Source organism: Pelobates fuscus, chromosome 2 (assembly GCF_036172605.1).
Source record: "Pelobates fuscus isolate aPelFus1 chromosome 2, aPelFus1.pri, whole genome shotgun sequence".
NCBI classification, from domain to species: domain Eukaryota; kingdom Metazoa; phylum Chordata; class Amphibia; order Anura; family Pelobatidae; genus Pelobates; species Pelobates fuscus.
Window position 1 is genome coordinate 358719010 of NC_086318.1, and position 24597 is coordinate 358743606.

General features: G+C 35.7%; 16 non-coding genes across 16 annotated transcripts; all 16 read right to left on the reverse strand.

Moving 5' to 3' along the window:
• Nucleotides 1–321: 321 nt before the first annotated feature.
• On the reverse strand, nt 322–404 carry TRNAL-UAA (transfer RNA leucine (anticodon UAA)). Its single transcript has one exon. It is a non-coding gene; the product is annotated as a tRNA-Leu (tRNA).
• Nucleotides 405–1354: 950 nt separating this feature from the next.
• Nucleotides 1355–1437, reverse strand: TRNAL-UAA (transfer RNA leucine (anticodon UAA)). Its single transcript has one exon. It is a non-coding gene; the product is annotated as a tRNA-Leu (tRNA).
• A 949-nt stretch (nt 1438–2386) lies between these two features.
• On the reverse strand, nt 2387–2469 carry TRNAL-UAA (transfer RNA leucine (anticodon UAA)). Its single transcript has one exon. It is a non-coding gene; the product is annotated as a tRNA-Leu (tRNA).
• Nucleotides 2470–3418: 949 nt separating this feature from the next.
• Nucleotides 3419–3501, reverse strand: TRNAL-UAA (transfer RNA leucine (anticodon UAA)). The gene has a single exon. It is a non-coding gene; the product is annotated as a tRNA-Leu (tRNA).
• A 3274-nt stretch (nt 3502–6775) lies between these two features.
• Nucleotides 6776–6858, reverse strand: TRNAL-UAA (transfer RNA leucine (anticodon UAA)). Its single transcript has one exon. It is a non-coding gene; the product is annotated as a tRNA-Leu (tRNA).
• Nucleotides 6859–7808: 950 nt separating this feature from the next.
• On the reverse strand, nt 7809–7891 carry TRNAL-UAA (transfer RNA leucine (anticodon UAA)). The gene has a single exon. It is a non-coding gene; the product is annotated as a tRNA-Leu (tRNA).
• Nucleotides 7892–11164: 3273 nt separating this feature from the next.
• Nucleotides 11165–11247, reverse strand: TRNAL-UAA (transfer RNA leucine (anticodon UAA)). The gene has a single exon. It is a non-coding gene; the product is annotated as a tRNA-Leu (tRNA).
• Nucleotides 11248–14521: 3274 nt separating this feature from the next.
• On the reverse strand, nt 14522–14604 carry TRNAL-UAA (transfer RNA leucine (anticodon UAA)). Its single transcript has one exon. It is a non-coding gene; the product is annotated as a tRNA-Leu (tRNA).
• Nucleotides 14605–16723: 2119 nt separating this feature from the next.
• On the reverse strand, nt 16724–16806 carry TRNAL-UAA (transfer RNA leucine (anticodon UAA)). The gene has a single exon. It is a non-coding gene; the product is annotated as a tRNA-Leu (tRNA).
• Nucleotides 16807–17756: 950 nt separating this feature from the next.
• TRNAL-UAA (transfer RNA leucine (anticodon UAA)) lies at nt 17757–17839 on the reverse strand. Its single transcript has one exon. It is a non-coding gene; the product is annotated as a tRNA-Leu (tRNA).
• Nucleotides 17840–18788: 949 nt separating this feature from the next.
• On the reverse strand, nt 18789–18871 carry TRNAL-UAA (transfer RNA leucine (anticodon UAA)). The gene has a single exon. It is a non-coding gene; the product is annotated as a tRNA-Leu (tRNA).
• Nucleotides 18872–19820: 949 nt separating this feature from the next.
• Nucleotides 19821–19903, reverse strand: TRNAL-UAA (transfer RNA leucine (anticodon UAA)). Its single transcript has one exon. It is a non-coding gene; the product is annotated as a tRNA-Leu (tRNA).
• A 950-nt stretch (nt 19904–20853) lies between these two features.
• TRNAL-UAA (transfer RNA leucine (anticodon UAA)) lies at nt 20854–20936 on the reverse strand. The gene has a single exon. It is a non-coding gene; the product is annotated as a tRNA-Leu (tRNA).
• A 949-nt stretch (nt 20937–21885) lies between these two features.
• TRNAL-UAA (transfer RNA leucine (anticodon UAA)) lies at nt 21886–21968 on the reverse strand. The gene has a single exon. It is a non-coding gene; the product is annotated as a tRNA-Leu (tRNA).
• Nucleotides 21969–22917: 949 nt separating this feature from the next.
• On the reverse strand, nt 22918–23000 carry TRNAL-UAA (transfer RNA leucine (anticodon UAA)). The gene has a single exon. It is a non-coding gene; the product is annotated as a tRNA-Leu (tRNA).
• Nucleotides 23001–23949: 949 nt separating this feature from the next.
• On the reverse strand, nt 23950–24032 carry TRNAL-UAA (transfer RNA leucine (anticodon UAA)). The gene has a single exon. It is a non-coding gene; the product is annotated as a tRNA-Leu (tRNA).
• Between the last annotated feature and the right edge of the window lie 565 nt (nt 24033–24597).

Here is a 24597-nt window from a genome sequence, read left to right on the forward strand (position 1 = left end):
TCTTACTGTGTTGAATTCAGAGTAATATGATGCTGTCAAGCAAAGTGGTGCACTTAGCATGTCTCTTTTTGGGTATGGATTTTGGCATGAAATAAAAGATAATAGAGAAATTGCATAGGAAAGTTGATATTTCTGTATGATCTCAGAAATTTTACAGAAGCCTTTTTGGTTCGATTTAGACAAATAGTTGCAGCAAATATCCATTGTAGTTTGTTTCTGAATTTGAAACGGGTTGAATAGAATCCGAATAACGAAAATTTTCCATGGGATCAATAATATTTGGGATTGTTAAAACCATTAATGTCACTTGAACACATCGTGTACCAGGAGTGGGGTTTGAACCCACGCGGACATTCGTCCATTGGATCTTAAGTCCAACGCCTTAACCACTCGGCCATCCTGGTGCTACACTTTTAAATGTTCACGGTGGATGGGGAGGGGGAGTCAGGATTCAGACTCTTTATCATGGATCTATTTTCTAAGACAGTTAATGTTTCTCTTTATAGAGCAAAACATGACTAGTTCAAGAAATAAAATTAAAGGGGAGCTGTCACTTCTCCTAAATTGATGCATTTAAATGAGGCATTGAAAATCACCACTAACTTGTGTTAACCGTTTTTCATGAAATGCTCTGTTTTCTTTTAAGTGCATAATAAAGAGTTAGCAAATGACATCATAATCTACTTCAGACTAGGCAAAGCCAGGGATAGCATTGCTAATGTAGAGAAGAAAGCGAAACAGTGTTTCATCAATCCACTTCTCTGTATGTTCAGTCTATGCTGAATGCCAGGAGGAAAGGATTCCATTTTGGAAGGGAGCATTGATGGAGGTACTTGGTTACGGGACAAAGAGTTATGGATTTCTTCATTTACTTTTCTTTTTCATGCCTTACAAATAGATGTTTGTCAAATCTAGGGATAAGTAGTAAAGAAATTAGTGAAAATCCTAAAAATTGCCAGTTTCCCTTTAGATTTGGTGTGAATATCTAGCAGGGCATTTAAAATTTCAATTCTTTAGCATTACAGACCTGTCTCTTACTGTGTTGAATTCAGAGTAATATGATGCTGTCAAGCAAAGTGGTGCACTTAGCATGTCTCTTTTTGGGTATGGATTTTGGCATGAAATAAAAGATAAAAGAGAAATTGCATAGGAAAGTTGATATTTCTGTATGATCTCAGAAATTTTACAGAAGCCTTTTTGGTTCGATTTAGACAAATAGTTGCAGCAAATATCATTTGTAGTTTGATTTCTGAATTTGAAACGGGTTGAGTAGAATCCGAATAACGAAAATTTTCCAAGGGATCAATAATATTTGGGATTGTTAAAACCATTGGTGTCACTTGAACACATCGTGTACCAGGAGTGGGGTTTGAACCCACACAGACATTCGTCCATTGGATCTTACGTCCAACGCCTTAACCACTCGGCCATCCTGGTGCTACAATTTTTAATGTTCACGGTGGATGGGGAGGGGGAGTCAGGATTCAGACTCTTTATCATGGATCTATTTTCTAAGACAGTTAATGTTTCTCTTTATAGAGCAAAACATGACTAGTTCAAGAAATAAAATTAAAGGGGAGCTGTCACTTCTCCTAAATTGATGCATTTAAATGAGGCATTGAAAATCACCACTAACTTGTGTTAACCGTTTTTCATGAAATGCTCTGTTTTCTTTTAAGTGTGTAATAAAGAGTTAGCAAATGACATCATAATCTACTTCAGACTAGGCAAAGCCAGCTATAGCATTGCTAATGTAGAGAAGAAAGCGAAACAGTGTTTCATCAATCCACTTCTCTGTATGTTCAGTCTATGCTGAATGCCAGGAGGAAAGGATTCCATTTTGGAAGGGAGCATTGATGGAGGTACCTGGTTACGGGACAAAGAGTTATGGATTTCTTCATTTACTTTTCTTTTTCATGCCTTACAAATAGATGTTTGTCAAATCTAGGGATAAGTAGTAAAGAAATTAGTGAAAATCCTAAAAATTGCCAGTTTCCCTTTAGATTTGGTGTGAATATCTAGCAGGGCATTTAAAATTTCAATTCTTTAGCATTACAGACCTGTCTCTTACTGTGTTGAATTCAGAGTAATATGATGCTGTCAAGCAAAGTGGTGCACTTAGCATGTCTCTTTTTGGGTATGGATTTTGGCATGAAATAAAAGATAATAGAGAAATTGCATAGGAAAGTTGATATTTCTGTATGATCTCAGAAATTTTACAGAAGCCTTTTTGGTTCGATTTAGACAAATAGTTGCAGCAAATATCCATTGTAGTTTGTTTCTGAATTTGAAACGGGTTGAATAGAATCCGAATAACGAAAATTTTCCATGGGATCAATAATATTTGGGATTGTTAAAACCATTAATGTCACTTGAACACATCGTGTACCAGGAGTGGGGTTTGAACCCACGCGGACATTCGTCCATTGGATCTTAAGTCCAACGCCTTAACCACTCGGCCATCCTGGTGCTACACTTTTAAATGTTCACGGTGGATGGGGAGGGGGAGTCAGGATTCAGACTCTTTATCATGGATCTATTTTCTAAGACAGTTAATGTTTCTCTTTATAGAGCAAAACATGACTAGTTCAAGAAATAAAATTAAAGGGGAGCTGTCACTTCTCCTAAATTGATGCATTTAAATGAGGCATTGAAAATCACCACTAACTTGTGTTAACCGTTTTTCATGAAATGCTCTGTTTTCTTTTAAGTGCATAATAAAGAGTTAGCAAATGACATCATAATCTACTTCAGACTAGGCAAAGCCAGGGATAGCATTGCTAATGTAGAGAAGAAAGCGAAACAGTGTTTCATCAATCCACTTCTCTGTATGTTCAGTCTATGCTGAATGCCAGGAGGAAAGGATTCCATTTTGGAAGGGAGCATTGATGGAGGTACTTGGTTACGGGACAAAGAGTTATGGATTTCTTCATTTACTTTTCTTTTTCATGCCTTACAAATAGATGTTTGTCAAATCTAGGGATAAGTAGTAAAGAAATTAGTGAAAATCCTAAAAATTGCCAGTTTCCCTTTAGATTTGGTGTGAATATCTAGCAGGGCATTTAAAATTTCAATTCTTTAGCATTACAGACCTGTCTCTTACTGTGTTGAATTCAGAGTAATATGATGCTGTCAAACAAAGTGGTGCACTTAGCATGTCTCTTTTTGGGTATGGATTTTGGCATGAAATAAAAGATAAAAGAGAAATTGCATAGGAAAGTTGATATTTCTGTATGATCTCAGAAATTTTACAGAAGCCTTTTTGGTTCGATTTAGACAAATAGTTGCAGCAAATATCCATTGTAGTTTGTTTCTGAATTTGAAACGGGTTGAATAGAATCCGAATAACGAAATCTTTCCATGGGATCAATAATATTTGGGATTGTTAAAACCATTAATGTCACTTGAACACATCGTGTACCAGGAGTGGGGTTTGAACCCACGCGGACATTCGTCCATTGGATCTTAAGTCCAACGCCTTAACCACTCGGCCATCCTGGTGCTACACTTTTAAATGTTCACGGTGGATGGGGAGGGGGAGTCAGGATTCAGACTCTTTATCATGGATCTATTTTCTAAGACAGTTAATGTTTCTCTTTATAGAGCAAAACATGACTAGTTCAAGAAATAAAATTAAAGGGGAGCTGTCACTTCTCCTAAATTGATGCATTTAAATGAGGCATTGAAAATCACCACTAACTTGTGTTAACCGTTTTTCATGAAATGCTCTGTTTTCTTTTAAGTGCATAATAAAGAGTTAGGAAATTACATCATAATCTACTTCAGACTAGGCAAAGCCAGGGATAGCATTGCTAATGTAGAGAAGAAAGCGAAACAGTGTTTCATCAATCCACTTCTCTGTATGTTCAGTCTATGCTGAATGCCAGGAGGAAAGGATTCAATTTTGGAAGGGAGCATTGATGGAGGTACCTGGTTACGGGACAAAGAGTTATGGATTTCTTCATTTACTTTTCTTTTTCATGCCTTACAAATAGATGTTTGTCAAATCTAGGGATAAGTAGTAAAGAAATTAGTGAAAATCCTAAAAATTGCCAGTTTCCCTTTAGATTTGGTGTGAATATCTAGCAGGGCATTTAAAATTTCAATTCTTTAGCATTACAGACCTGTCTCTTACTGTCAAATGGGTCTGGTATGCCTAATGCAACACACAGGGATGAGGGAGTCTGACTTGAAGTGAAGAGCTCAAAAACTGGATATAGACAGAAATTTCACCTAAAACTGTCTGAAATACGTATTTTATTATATGTATTTTATATTTTTTATTTTTTTATTTTTACTATTGTCCACCTCTTCACTTACCCATCCAAGGGATACAGATGGTACTGCATATACACACTCATATATATATATCCATAAGAAGCACACGCCCTTCCATGTATACATCTCTCCATTTATCCATAGATACATATCCATTTAATCATCCATCTTTTAATAGTATTAATATTATTGTCACTTAGGCACTTATACACATCACATGTATTAGTTATACATTCCTTCTCTTCTCCCTTTTTTCCTTTTTTTCCTTTTTTTCAATTTTAGAACCACATCATTAGACCCTCTAGTATAAACCCAGCACTTATTAATGTACTATGTCTCTATTTAAGCACGGCTCCGATAGGATACCTGATGGATACAATCTATATATTATAATTTCACATTTCAACCTTACACTAATTTATTTTCTCTTGTATCCAGATACATTCTATATATGTATACTATATCTTCAGTTTCATATATAGATATACACGAGTTCTTCCATTCTCCCTCTAGCTGTATGTCACCACTAGTTATTGAATGTAGTTCTCTCCTCCTACAAACAATTGCGCAATATCACTTTTTGTCACTTTCTAACACTAGAACTATACTCAATTCCACACAGTCCTTACACTGTTAATCCCACAGCTTTATTTAAGCTCTAGCTGTATGTTACAACTAGCAACTCAATGCTTTCCTTAATAAATTGTACACTATCACTTTTGACATTAGAATTGTATCAGACTTCATACAGTCCATCTATTTGTTCATCCATTTATGCATCATTCATCATTCATTGTATATGAATTCCATACCACAATTGTGTAATTCTTTCCAATTCTGTGTTTATCCGTTTATTCATTTATTATACCCAATATGGTCCGTTATTAACATTTAGAGATACTCCTTAAATATATATGTTCCTCTTTTCAGTCTTTTTATTACATTTATAATGCATTTTTATTGTATTGTATTGCATTTTTATGTTTTATTATTACATGACATTACATTTTTCTATTGCATTTTTAATGCACTTTTAAGGTACTCTTAATGTATTCCTGATGTATTTTCTGATGTTTCCGATATATTTTATATATTTTATACACTTTTTTATGTTATTTCCAATGTTTTCCATTATCTGTTTATTAGCCGTAATAACTGTGTACACCACAACATATGTTCCAATTTAAGTTTTTTTCAGTGTGTTTACTAAACACCAGCTTAAATGCAAAGTTTTAATTGGCAAAGTAAAGTGACAATCAATGTAATTAACACCAATTAGAACTATATAAAAATCGTGGTGTACTGAAGAATCCTCATCACGTCTCTGAGGAAGTGGGGCTGACACCCACGAAACGCGTTAGACCACAGACCACAAAGAAGTAAGCAGGGTACGGACGCAGACCAGGAATCCAGCTGCAGCATTTTTCCATCAAACGTAGAGTGTTCCGAGATCTGGGGACCCGCCGGCTAACAGCGTGCATCATCCAGAGTGAGGTCTGGGACGCACGCCAACCTCACAAACAGCCGGCAGAAAGAGCAACAAACTATCCACATCCATCCTAACTGGTCCTCACTACAAAAACGGAACAACCTACACAGATGTGCTGGTAACAATCTTGCAAAACGTCCCTGACTTATATTTATTCATTTTTATGTAGTTTTATATTTTTATACTCTACCACTTTGAAAGCCCTGATATAGGCGCCTTTTTTCTAATAAATTTTGAATTATTCTTTAACTTCATTTGGAATTCATTGGATTTTATTGATTTTTAATCATTTATATGAAATACAGTCATCTTCATCATATTTCCACCAAATAATATATCTCCGTACTTCTAAATACACCACTTGGTATATATTCTGTCCACTTATAGATCATAAATTTAAAGACACACACACCATATATTATTGTGTCACTACGTATCAGTGTTACACTGATTTATTATATCACAGGAAACAGTTTCCTATACTGGAAGGTGATTTTAATTTCCTGTTTGTTAAAAGTATAGTATTTGGCGTGCACCTAATTTTATCTCATTTGAGACAGATTTAAAGGTATACACACCATATATACAAATTCCATGTTTTCATCCTGAATTTTAACAAAGCCTTTTTAAGTGAACCAGCTCCTGGATTCATTACACGGGACTTACAGTGTTAATTACAATACTGTCTCTTACTGTGTTGAATTCAGAGTAATATGATGCTGTCAAGCAAAGTGGTGCACTTAGCATGTCTCTTTTTGGGTATGGATTTTGGCATGAAATAAAAGAGAAAAGAGAAATTGCATAGGAAAGTTGATATTTCTGTATGATCTCAGAAATTTTACAGAAGCCTTTTTGGTTCGATTTAGACAAATAGTTGCAGCAAATATCCTTTGTAGTTTGTTTCTGAATTTGAAACGGGTTGAATAGAATCCGAATAACGAAAATTTTCCATGGGATCAATAATATTTGGGATTGTTAAAACCATTAGTGTCACTTGAACACATCGTGTACCAGGAGTGGGGTTTGAACCCACGCGGACATTCGTCCATTGGATCTTAAGTCCAACGCCTTAACCACTCGGCCATCCTGGTGCTACACTTTTAAATGTTCACGGTGGATGGGGAGGGGGAGTCAGGATTCAGACTCTTTATCATGGATCTATTTTCTAAGACAGTTAATGTTTCTCTTTAAAGAGCAAAACATGACTAGTTCAAGAAATAAAATTAAAGGGGAGCTGTCACTTCTCCTAAATTGATGCATTTAAATGAGGCATTGAAAATCACCACTAACTTGTGTTAACCGTTTTTCATGAAATGCTCTGTTTTCTTTTAAGTGCATAATAAAGAGTTAGCAAATGACATCATAATCTACTTCAGACTAGGCAAAGCCAGGGATAGCATTGCTAATGTAGAGAAGAAAGCGAAACAGTGTTTCATCAATCCACTTCTCTGTATGTTCAGTCTATGCTGAATGCCAGGAGGAAAGGATTCCATTTTGGAAGGGAGCATTGATGGAGGTACCTGGTTACGGGACAAAGAGTTATGGATTTCTTCATTTACTTTTCTTTTTCATGCCTTACAAATAGATGTTTGTCAAATCTAGGGATAAGTAGTAAAGAAATTAGTGAAAATCCTAAAAATTGCCAGTTTCCCTTTAGATTTGGTGTGAATATCTAGCAGGGCATTTAAAATTTCAATTCTTTAGCATTACAGACCTGTCTCTTACTGTGTTGAATTCAGAGTAATATGATGCTGTCAAGCAAAGTGGTGCACTTAGCATGTCTCTTTTTGGGTATGGATTTTGGCATGAAATAAAAGAGAAAAGAGAAATTGCATAGGAAAGTTGATATTTCTGTATGATCTCAGAAATTTTACAGAAGCCTTTTTGGTTCGATTTAGACAAATAGTTGCAGCAAATATCCTTTGTAGTTTGATTTCTGAATTTGAAACGGGTTGAGTAGAATCCGAATAACGAAAATTTTCCAAGGGATCAATAATATTTGGGATTGTTAAAACCATTAGTGTCACTTGAACACATCGTGTACCAGGAGTGGGGTTTGAACCCACGCGGACATTCGTCCATTGGATCTTAAGTCCAACGCCTTAACCACTCGGCCATCCTGGTGCTACACTTTTAAATGTTCGCGGTGGATGGGGAGGGGGAGTCAGGATTCAGACTCTTTATCATGGATCTATTTTCTAAGACAGTTAATGTTTCTCTTTATAGAGCAAAACATGACTAGTTCAAGAAATAAAATTAAAGGGGAGCTGTCACTTCTCCTAAATTGATGCATTTAAATGAGGCATTGAAAATCACCACTAACTTGTGTTAACCGTTTTTCATGAAATGCTCTGTTTTCTTTTAAGTGCATAATAAAGAGTTAGCAAATGACATCATAATCTACTTCAGACTAGGCAAAGCCAGGGATAGCATTGCTAATGTAGAGAAGAAAGCGAAACAGTGTTTCATCAATCCACTTCTCTGTATGTTCAGTCTATGCTGAATGCCAGGAGGAAAGGATTCCATTTTGGAAGGGAGCATTGATGGAGGTACCTGGTTACGGGACAAAGAGTTATGGATTTCTTCATTTACTTTTCTTTTTCATGCCTTACAAATAGATGTTTGTCAAATCTAGGGATAAGTAGTAAAGAAATTAGTGAAAATCCTAAAAATTGCCAGTTTCCCTTTAGATTTGGTGTGAATATCTAGCAGGGCATTTAAAATTTCAATTCTTTAGCATTACAGACCTGTCTCTTACTGTCAAATGGGTCTGGTATGCCTAATGCAACACACAGGGATGAGGGAGTCTGACTTGAAGTGAAGAGCTCAAAAACTGGATATAGACAGAAATTTCACCTAAAACTGTCTGAAATACGTATTTTATTATATGTATTTTATATTTTTTATTTTTTTATTTTTACTATTGTCCACCTCTTCACTTACCCATCCAAGGGATACAGATGGTACTGCATATACACACTCATATATATATATCCATAAGAAGCACACGCCCTTCCATGTATACATCTCTCCATTTATCCATAGATACATATCCATTTAATCATCCATCTTTTAATAGTATTAATATTATTGTCACTTAGGCACTTATACACATCACAGGTATTAGTTATACATTCCTTCTCTTCTCCCTTTTTTCCTTTTTTTCCTTTTTTTCAATTTTAGAACCACATCATTAGACCCTCTAGTATAAACCCAGCACTTATTAATGTACTATGTCTCTATTTAAGCACGGCTCCGATAGGATACCTGATGGATACAATCTATATATTATAATTTCACATTTCAACCTTACACTAATTTATTTTCTCTTGTATCCAGATACATTCTATATATGTATACTATATCTTCAGTTTCATATATAGATATACACGAGTTCTTCCATTCTCCCTCTAGCTGTATGTCACCACTAGTTATTGAATGTAGTTCTCTCCTCCTACAAACAATTGCGCAATATCACTTTTTGTCACTTTCTAACACTAGAACTATACTCAATTCCACACAGTCCTTACACTGTTAATCCCACAGCTTTATTTAAGCTCTAGCTGTATGTTACAACTAGCAACTCAATGCTTTCCTTAATAAATTGTACACTATCACTTTTGACATTAGAATTGTATCAGACTTCATACAGTCCATCTATTTGTTCATCCATTTATGCATCATTCATCATTCATTGTATATGAATTCCATACCACAATTGTGTAATTCTTTCCAATTCTGTGTTTATCCGTTTATTCATTTATTATACCCAATATGGTCCGTTATTAACATTTAGAGATACTCCTTAAATATATATGTTCCTCTTTTCAGTCTTTTTATTACATTTATAATGCATTTTTATTGTATTGTATTGCATTTTTATGTTTTATTATTACATGACATTACATTTTTCTATTGCATTTTTAATGCACTTTTAAGGTACTCTTAATGTATTCCTGATGTATTTTCTGATGTTTCCGATATATTTTATATATTTTATACACTTTTTTATGTTATTTCCAATGTTTTCCATTATCTGTTTATTAGCCGTAATAACTGTGTACACCACAACATATGTTCCAATTTAAGTTTTTTCAGTGTGTTTACTAAACACCAGCTTAAATGCAAAGTTTTAATTGGCAAAGTAAAGTGACAATCAATGTAATTAACACCAATTAGAACTATATAAAAATCGTGGTGTACTGAAGAATCCTCATCACGTCTCTGAGGAAGTGGGGCTGACACCCACGAAACGCGTTAGACCACAGACCACAAAGAAGTAAGCAGGGTACGGACGCAGACCAGGAATCCAGCTGCAGCATTTTTCCATCAAACGTAGAGTGTTCCGAGATCTGGGGACCCGCCGGCTAACAGCGTGCATCATCCAGAGTGAGGTCTGGGACGCACGCCAACCTCACAAACAGCCGGCAGAAAGAGCAACAAACTATCCACATCCATCCTAACTGGTCCTCACTACAAAAACGGAACAACCTACACAGATGTGCTGGTAACAATCTTGCAAAACGTCCCTGACTTATATTTATTCATTTTTATGTAGTTTTATATTTTTATACTCTACCACTTTGAAAGCCCTGATATAGGCACCTTTTTTCTAATAAATTTTGAATTATTCTTTAACTTCATTTGGAATTCATTGGATTTTATTGATTTTTAATCATTTATATGAAATACAGTCATCTTCATCATATTTCCACCAAATAATATATCTCCGTACTTCTAAATACACCACTTGGTATATATTCTGTCCACTTATAGATCATAAATTTAAAGACACACACACCATATATTATTGTGTCACTACGTATCAGTGTTACACTGATTTATTATATCACAGGAAACAGTTTCCTATACTGGAAGGTGATTTTAATTTCCTGTTTGTTAAAAGTATAGTATTTGGCGTGCACCTAATTTTATCTCATTTGAGACAGATTTAAAGGTATACACACCATATATACAAATTCCATGTTTTCATCCTGAATTTTAACAAAGCCTTTTTAAGTGAACCAGCTCCTGGATTCATTACACGGGACTTACAGTGTTAATTACAATACTGTCTCTTACTGTGTTGAATTCAGAGTAATATGATGCTGTCAAGCAAAGTGGTGCACTTAGCATGTCTCTTTTTGGGTATGGATTTTGGCATGAAATAAAAGAGAAAAGAGAAGTTGCATAGGAAAGTTGATATTTCTGTATGATCTCAGAAATTTTACAGAAGCCTTTTTGGTTCGATTTAGACAAATAGTTGCAGCAAATATCCTTTGTAGTTTGTTTCTGAATTTGAAACGGGTTGAATAGAATCCGAATAACGAAAATTTTCCATGGGATCAATAATATTTGGGATTGTTAAAACCATTAGTGTCACTTGAACACATCGTGTACCAGGAGTGGGGTTTGAACCCACGCGGACATTCGTCCATTGGATCTTAAGTCCAACGCCTTAACCACTCGGCCATCCTGGTGCTACACTTTTAAATGTTCACGGTGGATGGGGAGGGGGAGTCAGGATTCAGACTCTTTATCATGGATCTATTTTCTAAGACAGTTAATGTTTCTCTTTAAAGAGCAAAACATGACTAGTTCAAGAAATAAAATTAAAGGGGAGCTGTCACTTCTCCTAAATTGATGCATTTAAATGAGGCATTGAAAATCACCACTAACTTGTGTTAACCGTTTTTCATGAAATGCTCTGTTTTCTTTTAAGTGCATAATAAAGAGTTAGCAAATGACATCATAATCTACTTCAGACTAGGCAAAGCCAGGGATAGCATTGCTAATGTAGAGAAGAAAGCGAAACAGTGTTTCATCAATCCACTTCTCTGTATGTTCAGTCTATGCTGAATGCCAGGAGGAAAGGATTCCATTTTGGAAGGGAGCATTGATGGAGGTACCTGGTTACGGGACAAAGAGTTATGGATTTCTTCATTTACTTTTCTTTTTCATGCCTTACAAATAGATGTTTGTCAAATCTAGGGATAAGTAGTAAAGAAATTAGTGAAAATCCTAAAAATTGCCAGTTTCCCTTTAGATTTGGTGTGAATATCTAGCAGGGCATTTAAAATTTCAATTCTTTAGCATTACAGACCTGTCTCTTACTGTCAAATGGGTCTGGTATGCCTAATGCAACACACAGGGATGAGGGAGTCTGACTTGAAGTGAAGAGCTCAAAAACTGGATATAGACAGAAATTTCACCTAAAACTGTCTGAAATACGTATTTTATTATATGTATTTTATATTTTTTATTTTTTTATTTTTACTATTGTCCACCTCTTCACTTACCCATCCAAGGGATACAGATGGTACTGCATATACACACTCATATATATATATCCATAAGAAGCACACGCCCTTCCATGTATACATCTCTCCATTTATCCATAGATACATATCCATTTAATCATCCATCTTTTAATAGTATTAATATTATTGTCACTTAGGCACTTATACACATCACAGGTATTAGTTATACATTCCTTCTCTTCTCCCTTTTTTCCTTTTTTTCCTTTTTTTCAATTTTAGAACCACATCATTAGACCCTCTAGTATAAACCCAGCACTTATTAATGTACTATGTCTCTATTTAAGCACGGCTCCGATAGGATACCTGATGGATACAATCTATATATTATAATTTCACATTTCAACCTTACACTAATTTATTTTCTCTTGTATCCAGATACATTCTATATATGTATACTATATCTTCAGTTTCATATATAGATATACACGAGTTCTTCCATTCTCCCTCTAGCTGTATGTCACCACTAGTTATTGAATGTAGTTCTCTCCTCCTACAAACAATTGCGCAATATCACTTTTTGTCACTTTCTAACACTAGAACTATACTCAATTCCACACAGTCCTTACACTGTTAATCCTACAGCTTTATTTAAGCTCTAGCTGTATGTTACAACTAGCAACTCAATGCTTTCCTTAATAAATTGTACACTATCACTTTTGACATTAGAATTGTATCAGACTTCATACAGTCCATCTATTTGTTCATCCATTTATGCATCATTCATCATTCATTGTATATGAATTCCATACCACAATTGTGTAATTCTTTCCAATTCTGTGTTTATCCGTTTATTCATTTATTATACCCAATATGGTCCGTTATTAACATTTAGAGATACTCCTTAAATATATATGTTCCTCTTTTCAGTCTTTTTATTACATTTATAATGCATTTTTATTGTATTGTATTGCATTTTTATGTTTTATTATTACATGACATTACATTTTTCTATTGCATTTTTAATGCACTTTTAAGGTACTCTTAATGTATTCCTGATGTATTTTCTGATGTTTCCGATATATTTTATATATTTTATACACTTTTTTATGTTATTTCCAATGTTTTCCATTATCTGTTTATTAGCCGTAATAACTGTGTACACCACAACATATGTTCCAATTTAAGTTTTTTTCAGTGTGTTTACTAAACACCAGCTTAAATGCAAAGTTTTAATTGGCAAAGTAAAGTGACAATCAATGTAATTAACACCAATTAGAACTATATAAAAATCGTGGTGTACTGAAGAATCCTCATCACGTCTCTGAGGAAGTGGGGCTGACACCCACGAAACGCGTTAGACCACAGACCACAAAGAAGTAAGCAGGGTACGGACGCAGACCAGGAATCCAGCTGCAGCATTTTTCCATCAAACGTAGAGTGTTCCGAGATCTGGGGACCCGCCGGCTAACAGCGTGCATCATCCAGAGTGAGGTCTGGGACGCACGCCAACCTCACAAACAGCCGGCAGAAAGAGCAACAAACTATCCACATCCATCCTAACTGGTCCTCACTACAAAAACGGAACAACCTACACAGATGTGCTGGTAACAATCTTGCAAAACGTCCCTGACTTATATTTATTCATTTTTATGTAGTTTTATATTTTTATACTCTACCACTTTGAAAGCCCTGATATAGGCGCCTTTTTTCTAATAAATTTTGAATTATTCTTTAACTTCATTTGGAATTCATTGGATTTTATTGATTTTTAATCATTTATATGAAATACAGTCATCTTCATCATATTTCCACCAAATAATATATCTCCGTACTTCTAAATACACCACTTGGTATATATTCTGTCCACTTATAGATCATAAATTTAAAGACACACACACCATATATTATTGTGTCACTACGTATCAGTGTTACACTGATTTATTATATCACAGGAAACAGTTTCCTATACTGGAAGGTGATTTTAATTTCCTGTTTGTTAAAAGTATAGTATTTGGCGTGCACCTAATTTTATCTCATTTGAGACAGATTTAAAGGTATACACACCATATATACAAATTCCATGTTTTCATCCTGAATTTTAACAAAGCCTTTTTAAGTGAACCAGCTCCTGGATTCATTACACGGGACTTACAGTGTTAATTACAATACTGTCTCTTACTGTGTTGAATTCAGAGTAATATGATGCTGTCAAGCAAAGTGGTGCACTTAGCATGTCTCTTTTTGGGTATGGATTTTGGCATGAAATAAAAGAGAAAAGAGAAATTGCATAGGAAAGTTGATATTTCTGTATGATCTCAGAAATTTTACAGAAGCCTTTTTGGTTCGATTTAGACAAATAGTTGCAGCAAATATCCTTTGTAGTTTGTTTCTGAATTTGAAACGGGTTGAATAGAATCCGAATAATGAAAATTTTCCATGGGATCAATAATATTTGGGATTGTTAAAACCATTAGTGTCACTTGAACACATCGTGTACCAGGAGTGGGGTTTGAACCCACGCGGACATTCGTCCATTGGATCTTAAGTCCAACGCCTTAACCACTCGGCCATCCTGGTGCTACACTTTTAAATGTTCACGGTGGATGGGGAGGGGGAGTCAGGATTCAGACTCTTTATCATGGATCTATTTTCTAAGACAGTTAATGTTTCTCTTTAAAGAGCAAAACATGACTAGTTCAAGAAATAAAATTAAAGGGGAGCTGTCACTTCTCCTAAATTGATGCATTTAAATGAGGCATTGAAAATCACCACTAACTTGTGTTAACCGTTTTTCATGAAATGCTCTGTTTTCTTTTAAGTGCATAATAAAGAGTTAGCAAATTACATCATAATCTACTTCAGACTAGGCAAAGCCAGGGATAGCATTGCAAATGTAGAGAAGAAAGCGAAACAGTGTTTCATCAATCCACTTCTCTGTATGTTCAGTCTATGCTGAATGCCAGGAGGAAAGGATTCCATTTTGGAAGGGAGCATTGATGGAGGTACCTGGTTACGGGACAAAGAGTTATGGATTTCTTCATTTACTTTTCTTTTTCATGCCTTACAAATAGATGTTTGTCAAATCTAGGGATAAGTAGTAAAGAAATTAGTGAAAATCCTAAAAATTGCCAGTTTCCCTTTAGATTTGGTGTGAATATTTAGCAGGGCATTTAAAATTTCAATTCTTTAGCATTACAGACCTGTCTCTTACTGTGTTGAATTCAGAGTAATATGATGCTGTCAAGCAAAGTGTTGCACTTAGCATGTCTCTTTTTGGGTATGGATTTTGGTATGAAATAAAAGAGAAATTGCATAGGAAAGTTGATATTTCTGTATGATCTCAGAAATTTTACAGAAGCCTTTTTGGTTCGATTTAGACAAATAGTTGCAGCAAATATCCTTTGTAGTTTGATTTCTGAATTTGAAACGGGTTGAGTAGAATCCGAATAACGAAAATTTTCCAAGGGATCAATAATATTTGGGATTGTTAAAACCATTAGTGTCACTTGAACACATCATGTACCAGGAGTGGGGTTTGAACCCACGCGGACATTCGTCCATTGGATCTTAAGTCCAATGCCTTAACCCAGGGGTAGGCAACCTTCGGCTCTACAGATGTTGTGGACTACATCTCCCTTGATGCTTTGCCAGCAATATGGCTGTAAAAGCATTATGGGAGATGTAGTCCAAAACATCTGTAGAGCCGAAGGTTGCCTACCCCTGCCTTAACCACTCGGCCATCCTGGTGCTACACTTTTAAATGTTCACGGTGGATGGGGAGGGGGAGTCAGGATTCAGACTCTTTATCATGGATCTATTTTCTAAGACAGTTAATGTTTCTCTTTAAAGAGCAAAACATGACTAGTTCAAGAAATAAAATTAAAGGGGAGCTGTCACTTCTCCTAAATTAATGCATTTAAATGAGGCATTGAAAATCACCACTAACTTGTGTTAACCGTTTTTCATGAAATGCTCTGTTTTCTTTTAAGTGCATAATAAAGAGTTAGCAAATTACATCATAATCTACTTCAGACTAGGCAAAGCCAGGGATAGCATTGCTAATGTAGAGAAGAAAGCGAAACAGTGTTTCATCAATCCACTTATCTGTATGTTCAGTCTATGCTGAATGCCAGGAGATAAGGATTCCATTTTGGAAGGGCGCATTGATGGAGGTACCTGGTTACGGGACAAAGAGTTATGGATTTCTTCATTTACTTTTCTTTTTCATGCCTTACAAATAGATGTTTGTCAAATCTAGGGATAAGTAGTAAAGAAATTAGTGAAAATCCTAAAAATTGCCAGTTTCCCTTTAGATTTGGTGTGAATATCTAGCAGGGCATTTAAAATTTCAATTCTTTAGCATTACAGACCTGTCTCTTACTGTGTTGAATTCAGAGTAATATGATGCTGTCAAGCAAAGTGGTGCACTTAGCATGTCTCTTTTTGGGTATGGATTTTGGCATGAAATAAAAGATAAAAGAGAAATTGCATAGGAAAGTTGATATTTCTGTATGATCTCAGAAATTTTACAGAAGCCTTTTTGGTTCGATTTAGACAAATAGTTGCAGCAAATATCCTTTGTAGTTTGTTTCTGAATTTGAAACGGGTTGTATAGAATCCGAATAACGAAAATTTTCCAAGGGATCAATAATATTTGGGATTGTTAAAACCATTAGTGTCACTTGATCACATCGTGTACCAGGAGTGGGGTTTGAACCCACGCGGACATTCGTCCATTGGATCTTAAGTCCAACGCCTTAACCACTCGGCCATCCTGGTGCTACACTTTTAAATGTTCACGGTGGATGGGGAGGGGGAGTCAGGATTCAGACTCTTTATCATGGATCTATTTTCTAAGACAGTTAATGTTTCTCTTTATAGAGCAAAACATGACTAGTTCAAGAAATAAAATTAAAGGGGAGCTGTCACTTCTCCTAAATTGATGCATTTAAATGAGGCATTGAAAATCACCACTAACTTGTGTTAACCGTTTTTCATGAAATGCTCTGTTTTCTTTTAAGTGCATAATAAAGAGTTAGGAAATGACATCATAATCTACTTCAGACTAGGCAAAGCCAGGGATAGCATTGCAAATGTAGAGAAGAAAGCGAAACAGTGTTTCATCAATCCACTTCTCTGTATGTTCAGTCTATGCTGAATGCCAGGAGGAAAGGATTCCATTTTGGAAGGGAGCATTGATGGAGGTACCTGGTTACGGGACAAAGAGTTATGGATTTCTTCATTTACTTTTCTTTTTCATGCCTTACAAATAGATGTTTGTCAAATCTAGGGATAAGTAGTAAAGAAATTAGTGAAAATCCTAAAAATTGCCAGTTTCCCTTTAGATTTGGTGTGAATATTTAGCAGGGCATTTAAAATTTCAATTCTTTAGCATTACAGACCTGTCTCTTACTGTGTTGAATTCAGAGTAATATGATGCTGTCAAGCAAAGTGGTGCACTTAGCATGTCTCTTTTTGGGTATGGATTTTGGCATGAAATAAAAGATAAAAGAGAAATTGCATAGGAAAGTTGATATTTCTGTATGATCTCAGAAATTTTACAGATGCCTTTTTGGTTCGATTTAGACAAATAGTTGCAGCAAATATCCTTTGTAGTTTGATTTCTGAATTTGAAACGGGTTGAGTAGAATCCGAATAACGAAAATTTTCCAAGGGATCAATAATATTTGGGATTGTTAAAACCATTAGTGTCACTTGAACACATCATGTACCAGGAGTGGGGTTTGAACCCACGCAGACATTCGTCCATTGGATCTTAAGTCCAACGCCTTAACCACTCGGCCATCCTGGTGCTACACTTTTAAATGTTCGCGGTGGATGGGGAGGGGAAGTCAGGATTCAGACTCTTTATCATGGATCTATTTTCTAAGACAGTTAATGTTTCTCTTTATAGAGCAAAACATGACTAGTTCAAGAAATAAAATTAAAGGGGAGCTGTCACTTCTCCTAAATTGATGCATTTAAATGAGGCATTGAAAATCACCACTAACTTGTGTTAACCGTTTTTCATGAAATGCTCTGTTTTCTTTTAAGTGCATAATAAAGAGTTAGCAAATTACATCATAATCTACTTCAGACTAGGCAAAGCCAGGGATAGCATTGCTAATGTAGAGAACAAAGCGAAACAGTGTTTCATCAATCCACTTCTCTGTATGTTCAGTCTATGCTGAATGCCAGGAGATAAGGATTCCATTTTGGAAGGGAGCATTGATGGAGGTACCTGGTTACGGGACAAAGAGTTATGGATTTCTTCATTTACTTTTCTTTTTCATGCCTTACAAATAGATGTTTGTCAAATCTAGGGATAAGTAGTAAAGAAATTAGTGAAAATCCTAAAAATTGCCAGTTTCCCTTTAGATTTGGTGTGAATATCTAGCAGGGCATTTAAAATTTCAATTCTTTAGCATTACAGACCTGTCTCTTACTGTGTTGAATTCAGAGTAATATGATGCTGTCAAGCAAAGTGGTGCACTTAGCATGTCTCTTTTTGGGTATGGATTTTGGCATGAAATAAAAGATAAAAGAGAAATTGCATAGGAAAGTTGATATTTCTGTATGATCTCAGAAATTTTACAGAAGCCTTTTTGGTTCGATTTAGACAAATAGTTGCAGCAAATATCCTTTGTAGTTTGTTTCTGAATTTGAAACGGGTTGAGTAGAATCCGAATAACGAAAATTTTCCAAGGGATCAATAATATTTGGGATTGTTAAAACCATTAGTGTCACTTGAACACATCATGTACCAGGAGTGGGGTTTGAACCCACGCGGACATTCATCCATTGGATCTTAAGTCCAACGCCTTAACCACTCGGCCATCCTGGTGCTACACTTTTAAATGTTCACGGTGGATGGGGAGGGGGAGTCAGGATTCAGACTCTTTATCATGGATCTATTTTCTAAGACAGTTAATGTTTCTCTTTAAAGAGCAAAACATGACTAGTTCAAGAAATAAAATTAAAGGGGAGCTGTCACTTCTCCTAAATTGATGCATTTAAATGAGGCATTGAAAATCACCACTAACTTGTGTTAACCGTTTTTCATGAAATGCTCTGTTTTCTTTTAAGTGCATAATAAAGAGTTAGCAAATTACATCATAATCTACTTCAGACTAGGCAAAGCCAGGGATAGCATTGCTAATGTAGAGAAGAAAGCGAAACAGTGTTTCATCAATCCACTTCTCTGTATGTTCAGTCTATGCTGAATGCCAGGAGGAAAGGATTCCATTTTGGAAGGGAGCATTGATGGAGGTACCTGGTTACGGGACAAAGAGTTATGGATTTCTTCATTTACTTTTCTTTTTCATGCCTTACAAATAGATGTTTGTCAAATCTAGGGATAAGTAGTAAAGAAATTAGTGAAAATCCTAAAAATTGCCAGTTTCCCTTTAGATTTGGTGTGAATATCTAGCAGGGCATTTAAAATTTCAATTCTTTAGCATTACAGACCTGTCTCTTACTGTGTTGAATTCAGAGTAATATGATGCTGTCAAGCAAAGTGGTGCACTTAGCATGTCTCTTTTTGGGTATGGATTTTGGCATGAAATAAAAGATAAAAGAGAAATTGCATAGGAAAGTTGATATTTCTGTATGATCTCAGAAATTTTACAGAAGCCTTTTTGGTTCGATTTAGACAAATAGTTGCAGCAAATATCCTTTGTAGTTTGTTTCTGAATTTGAAACGGGTTGTATAGAATCCGAATAACGAAAATTTTCCAAGGGATCAATAATATTTGGGATTGTTAAAACCATTAGTGTCACTTGATCACATCGTGTACCAGGAGTGGGGTTTGAACCCACGCGGACATTCGTCCATTGGATCTTAAGTCCAACGCCTTAACCACTCGGCCATCCTGGTGCTACACTTTTAAATGTTCACGGTGGATGGGGAGGGGGAGTCAGGATTCAGACTCTTTATCATGGATCTATTTTCTAAGACAGTTAATGTTTCTCTTTATAGAGCAAAACATGACTAGTTCAAGAAATAAAATTAAAGGGGAGCTGTCACTTCTCCTAAATTGATGCATTTAAATGAGGCATTGAAAATCACCACTAACTTGTGTTAACCGTTTTTCATGAAATGCTCTGTTTTCTTTTAAGTGCATAATAAAGAGTTAGGAAATGACATCATAATCTACTTCAGACTAGGCAAAGCCAGGGATAGCATTGCAAATGTAGAGAAGAAAGCGAAACAGTGTTTCATCAATCCACTTCTCTGTATGTTCAGTCTATGCTGAATGCCAGGAGGAAAGGATTCCATTTTGGAAGGGAGCATTGATGGAGGTACCTGGTTACGGGACAAAGAGTTATGGATTTCTTCATTTACTTTTCTTTTTCATGCCTTACAAATAGATGTTTGTCAAATCTAGGGATAAGTAGTAAAGAAATTAGTGAAAATCCTAAAAATTGCCAGTTTCCCTTTAGATTTGGTGTGAATATTTAGCAGGGCATTTAAAATTTCAATTCTTTGGCATTACAGACCTGTCTCTTACTGTGTTGAATTCAGAGTAATATGATGCTGTCAAGCAAAGTGGTGCACTTAGCATGTCTCTTTTTGGGTATGGATTTTGGCATGAAATAAAAGATAAAAGAGAAATTGCATAGGAAAGTTGATATTTCTGTATGATCTCAGAAATTATACAGAAGCCTTTTTGGTTCGATTTAGACAAATAGTTGCAGCAAATATCCTTTGTAGTTTGATTTCTGAATTTGAAACGGGTTGAGTAGAATCCGAATAACGAAAATTTTCCAAGGGATCAATAATATTTGGGATTGTTAAAACCATTAGTGTCACTTGAACACATCATGTACCAGGAGTGGGGTTTGAACCCACGCGGACATTCGTCCATTGGATCTTAAGTCCAACGCCTTAACCACTCGGCCATCCTGGTGCTACACTTTTAAATGTTCGCGGTGGATGGGGAGGGGGAGTCAGGATTCAGACTCTTTATCATGGATCTATTTTCTAAGACAGTTAATGTTTCTCTTTATAGAGCAAAACATGACTAGTTCAAGAAATAAAATTAAAGGGGAGCTGTCACTTCTCCTAAATTGATGCATTTAAATGAGGCATTGAAAATCACCACTAACTTGTGTTAACCGTTTTTCATGAAATGCTCTGTTTTCTTTTAAGTGCATAATAAAGAGTTAGCAAATTACATCATAATCTACTTCAGACTAGGCAAAGCCAGGGATAGCATTGCTAATGTAGAGAAGAAAGCGAAACAGTGTTTCATCAATCCACTTCTCTGTATGTTCAGTCTATGCTGAATGCCAGGAGATAAGGATTCCATTTTGGAAGGGAGCATTGATGGAGGTACCTGGTTACGGGACAAAGAGTTATGGATTTCTTCATTTACTTTTCTTTTTCATGCCTTACAAATAGATGTTTGTCAAATCTAGGGATAAGTAGTAAAGAAATTAGTGAAAATCCTAAAAATTGCCAGTTTCCCTTTAGATTTGGTGTGAATATCTAGCAGGGCATTTAAAATTTCAATTCTTTAGCATTACAGACCTGTCTCTTACTGTGTTGAATTCAGAGTAATATGATGCTGTCAAGCAAAGTGGTGCACTTAGCATGTCTCTTTTTGGGTATGGATTTTGGCATGAAATAAAAGATAAAAGAGAAATTGCATAGGAAAGTTGATATTTCTGTATGATCTCAGAAATTTTACAGAAGCCTTTTTGGTTCGATTTAGACAAATAGTTGCAGCAAATATCCTTTGTAGTTTGTTTCTGAATTTGAAACGGGTTGAGTAGAATCCGAATAACGAAAATTTTCCAAGGGATCAATAATATTTGGGATTGTTAAAACCATTAGTGTCACTTGAACACATCATGTACCAGGAGTGGGGTTTGAACCCACGCGGACATTCATCCATTGGATCTTAAGTCCAACGCCTTAACCACTCGGCCATCCTGGTGCTACACTTTTAAATGTTCACGGTGGATGGGGAGGGGGAGTCAGGATTCAGACTCTTTATCATGGATCTATTTTCTAAGACAGTTAATGTTTCTCTTTAAAGAGCAAAACATGACTAGTTCAAGAAATAAAATTAAAGGGGAGCTGTCACTTCTCCTAAATTGATGCATTTAAATGAGGCATTGAAAATCACCACTAACTTGTGTTAACCGTTTTTCATGAAATGCTCTGTTTTCTTTTAAGTGCATAATAAAGAGTTAGCAAATTACATCATAATCTACTTCAGACTAGGCAAAGCCAGGGATAGCATTGCTAATGTAGAGAAGAAAGCGAAACAGTGTTTCATCAATCCACTTCTCTGTATGTTCAGTCTATGCTGAATGCCAGGAGGAAAGGATTCCATTTTGGAAGGGAGCATTGATGGAGGTACCTGGTTACGGGACAAAGAGTTATGGATTTCTTCATTTACTTTTCTTTTTCATGCCTTACAAATAGATGTTTGTCAAATCTAGGGATAAGTAGTAAAGAAATTAGTGAAAATCCTAAAAATTGCCAGTTTCCCTTTAGATTTGGTGTGAATATCTAGCAGGGCATTTAAAATTTCAATTCTTTAGCATTACAGACCTGTCTCTTACTGTGTTGAATTCAGAGTAATATGATGCTGTCAAGCAAAGTGGTGCACTTAGCATGTCTCTTTTTGGGTATGGATTTTGGCATGAAATAAAAGATAAAAGAGAAATTGCATAGGAAAGTTGATATTTCTGTATGATCTCAGAAATTTTACAGAAGCCTTTTTGGTTCGATTTAGACAAATAGTTGCAGCAAATATCCTTTGTAGTTTGTTTCTGAATTTGAAACGGGTTGAGTAGAATCCGAATAACGAAAATTTTCCAAGGGATCAATAATATTTGGGATTGTTAAAACTATTAGTGTCACTTGAACACATCATGTACCAGGAGTGGGGTTTGAACCCACGCGGACATTCATCCATTGGATCTTAAGTCCAACGCCTTAACCACTCGGCCATCCTGGTGCTACACTTTTAAATGTTCACGGTGGATGGGGAGGGGGAGTCAGGATTCAGACTCTTTATCATGGATCTATTTTCTAAGACAGTTAATGTTTCTCTTTAAAGAGCAAAACATGACTAGTTCAAGAAATAAAATTAAAGGGGAGCTGTCACTTCTCCTAAATTGATGCATTTAAATGAGGCATTGAAAATCACCACTAACTTGTGTTAACCGTTTTTCATGAAATGCTCTGTTTTCTTTTAAGTGCATAATAAAGAGTTAGCAAATTACATCATAATCTACTTCAGACTAGGCAAAGCCAGGGATAGCATTGCTAATGTAGAGAAGAAAGCGAAACAGTGTTTCATCAATCCACTTCTCTGTATGTTCAGTCTATGCTGAATGCCAGGAGGAAAGGATTCCATTTTGGAAGGGAGCATTGATGGAGGTACCTGGTTACGGGACAAAGAGTTATGGATTTCTTCATTTACTTTTCTTTTTCATGCCTTACAAATAGATGTTTGTCAAATATAGGGATAAGTAGTAAAGAAATTAGTGAAAATCCTAAAAATTGCCAGTTTCCCTTTAGATTTGGTGTGAATATCTAGCAGGGCATTTAAAATTTCAATTCTTTAGCATTACAGACCTGTCTCTTACTGTGTTGAATTCAGAGTAATATGATGCTGTCAAGCAAAGTGGTGCACTTAGCATGTCTCTTTTTGGGTATGGATTTTGGCATGAAATAAAAGATAAAAGAGAAATTGCATAGGAAAGTTGATATTTCTGTATGATCTCAGAAATTTTACAGAAGCCTTTTTGGTTCGATTTAGACAAATAGTTGCAGCAAATATCCTTTGTAGTTTGTTTCTGAATTTGAAACGGGTTGTATAGAATCCGAATAACGAAAATTTTCCAAGGGATCAATAATATTTGGGATTGTTAAAACCATTAGTGTCACTTGATCACATCGTGTACCAGGAGTGGGGTTTGAACCCACGCGGACATTCGTCCATTGGATCTTAAGTCCAACGCCTTAACCACTCGGCCATCCTGGTGCTACACTTTTAAATGTTCACGGTGGATGGGGAGGGGGAGTCAGGATTCAGACTCTTTATCATGGATCTATTTTCTAAGACAGTTAATGTTTCTCTTTATAGAGCAAAACATGACTAGTTCAAGAAATAAAATTAAAGGGGAGCTGTCACTTCTCCTAAATTGATGCATTTAAATGAGGCATTGAAAATCACCACTAACTTGTGTTAACCGTTTTTCATGAAATGCTCTGTTTTCTTTTAAGTGCATAATAAAGAGTTAGGAAATGACATCATAATCTACTTCAGACTAGGCAAAGCCAGGGATAGCATTGCAAATGTAGAGAAGAAAGTGAAACAGTGTTTCATCAATCCACTTCTCTGTATGTTCAGTCTATGCTGAATGCCAGGAGGAAAGGATTCCATTTTGGAAGGGAGCATTGATGGAGGTACCTGGTTACGGGACAAAGAGTTATGGATTTCTTCATTTACTTTTCTTTTTCATGCCTTACAAATAGATGTTTGTCAAATCTAGGGATAAGTAGTAAAGAAATTAGTGAAAATCCTAAAAATTGCCAGTTTCCCTTTA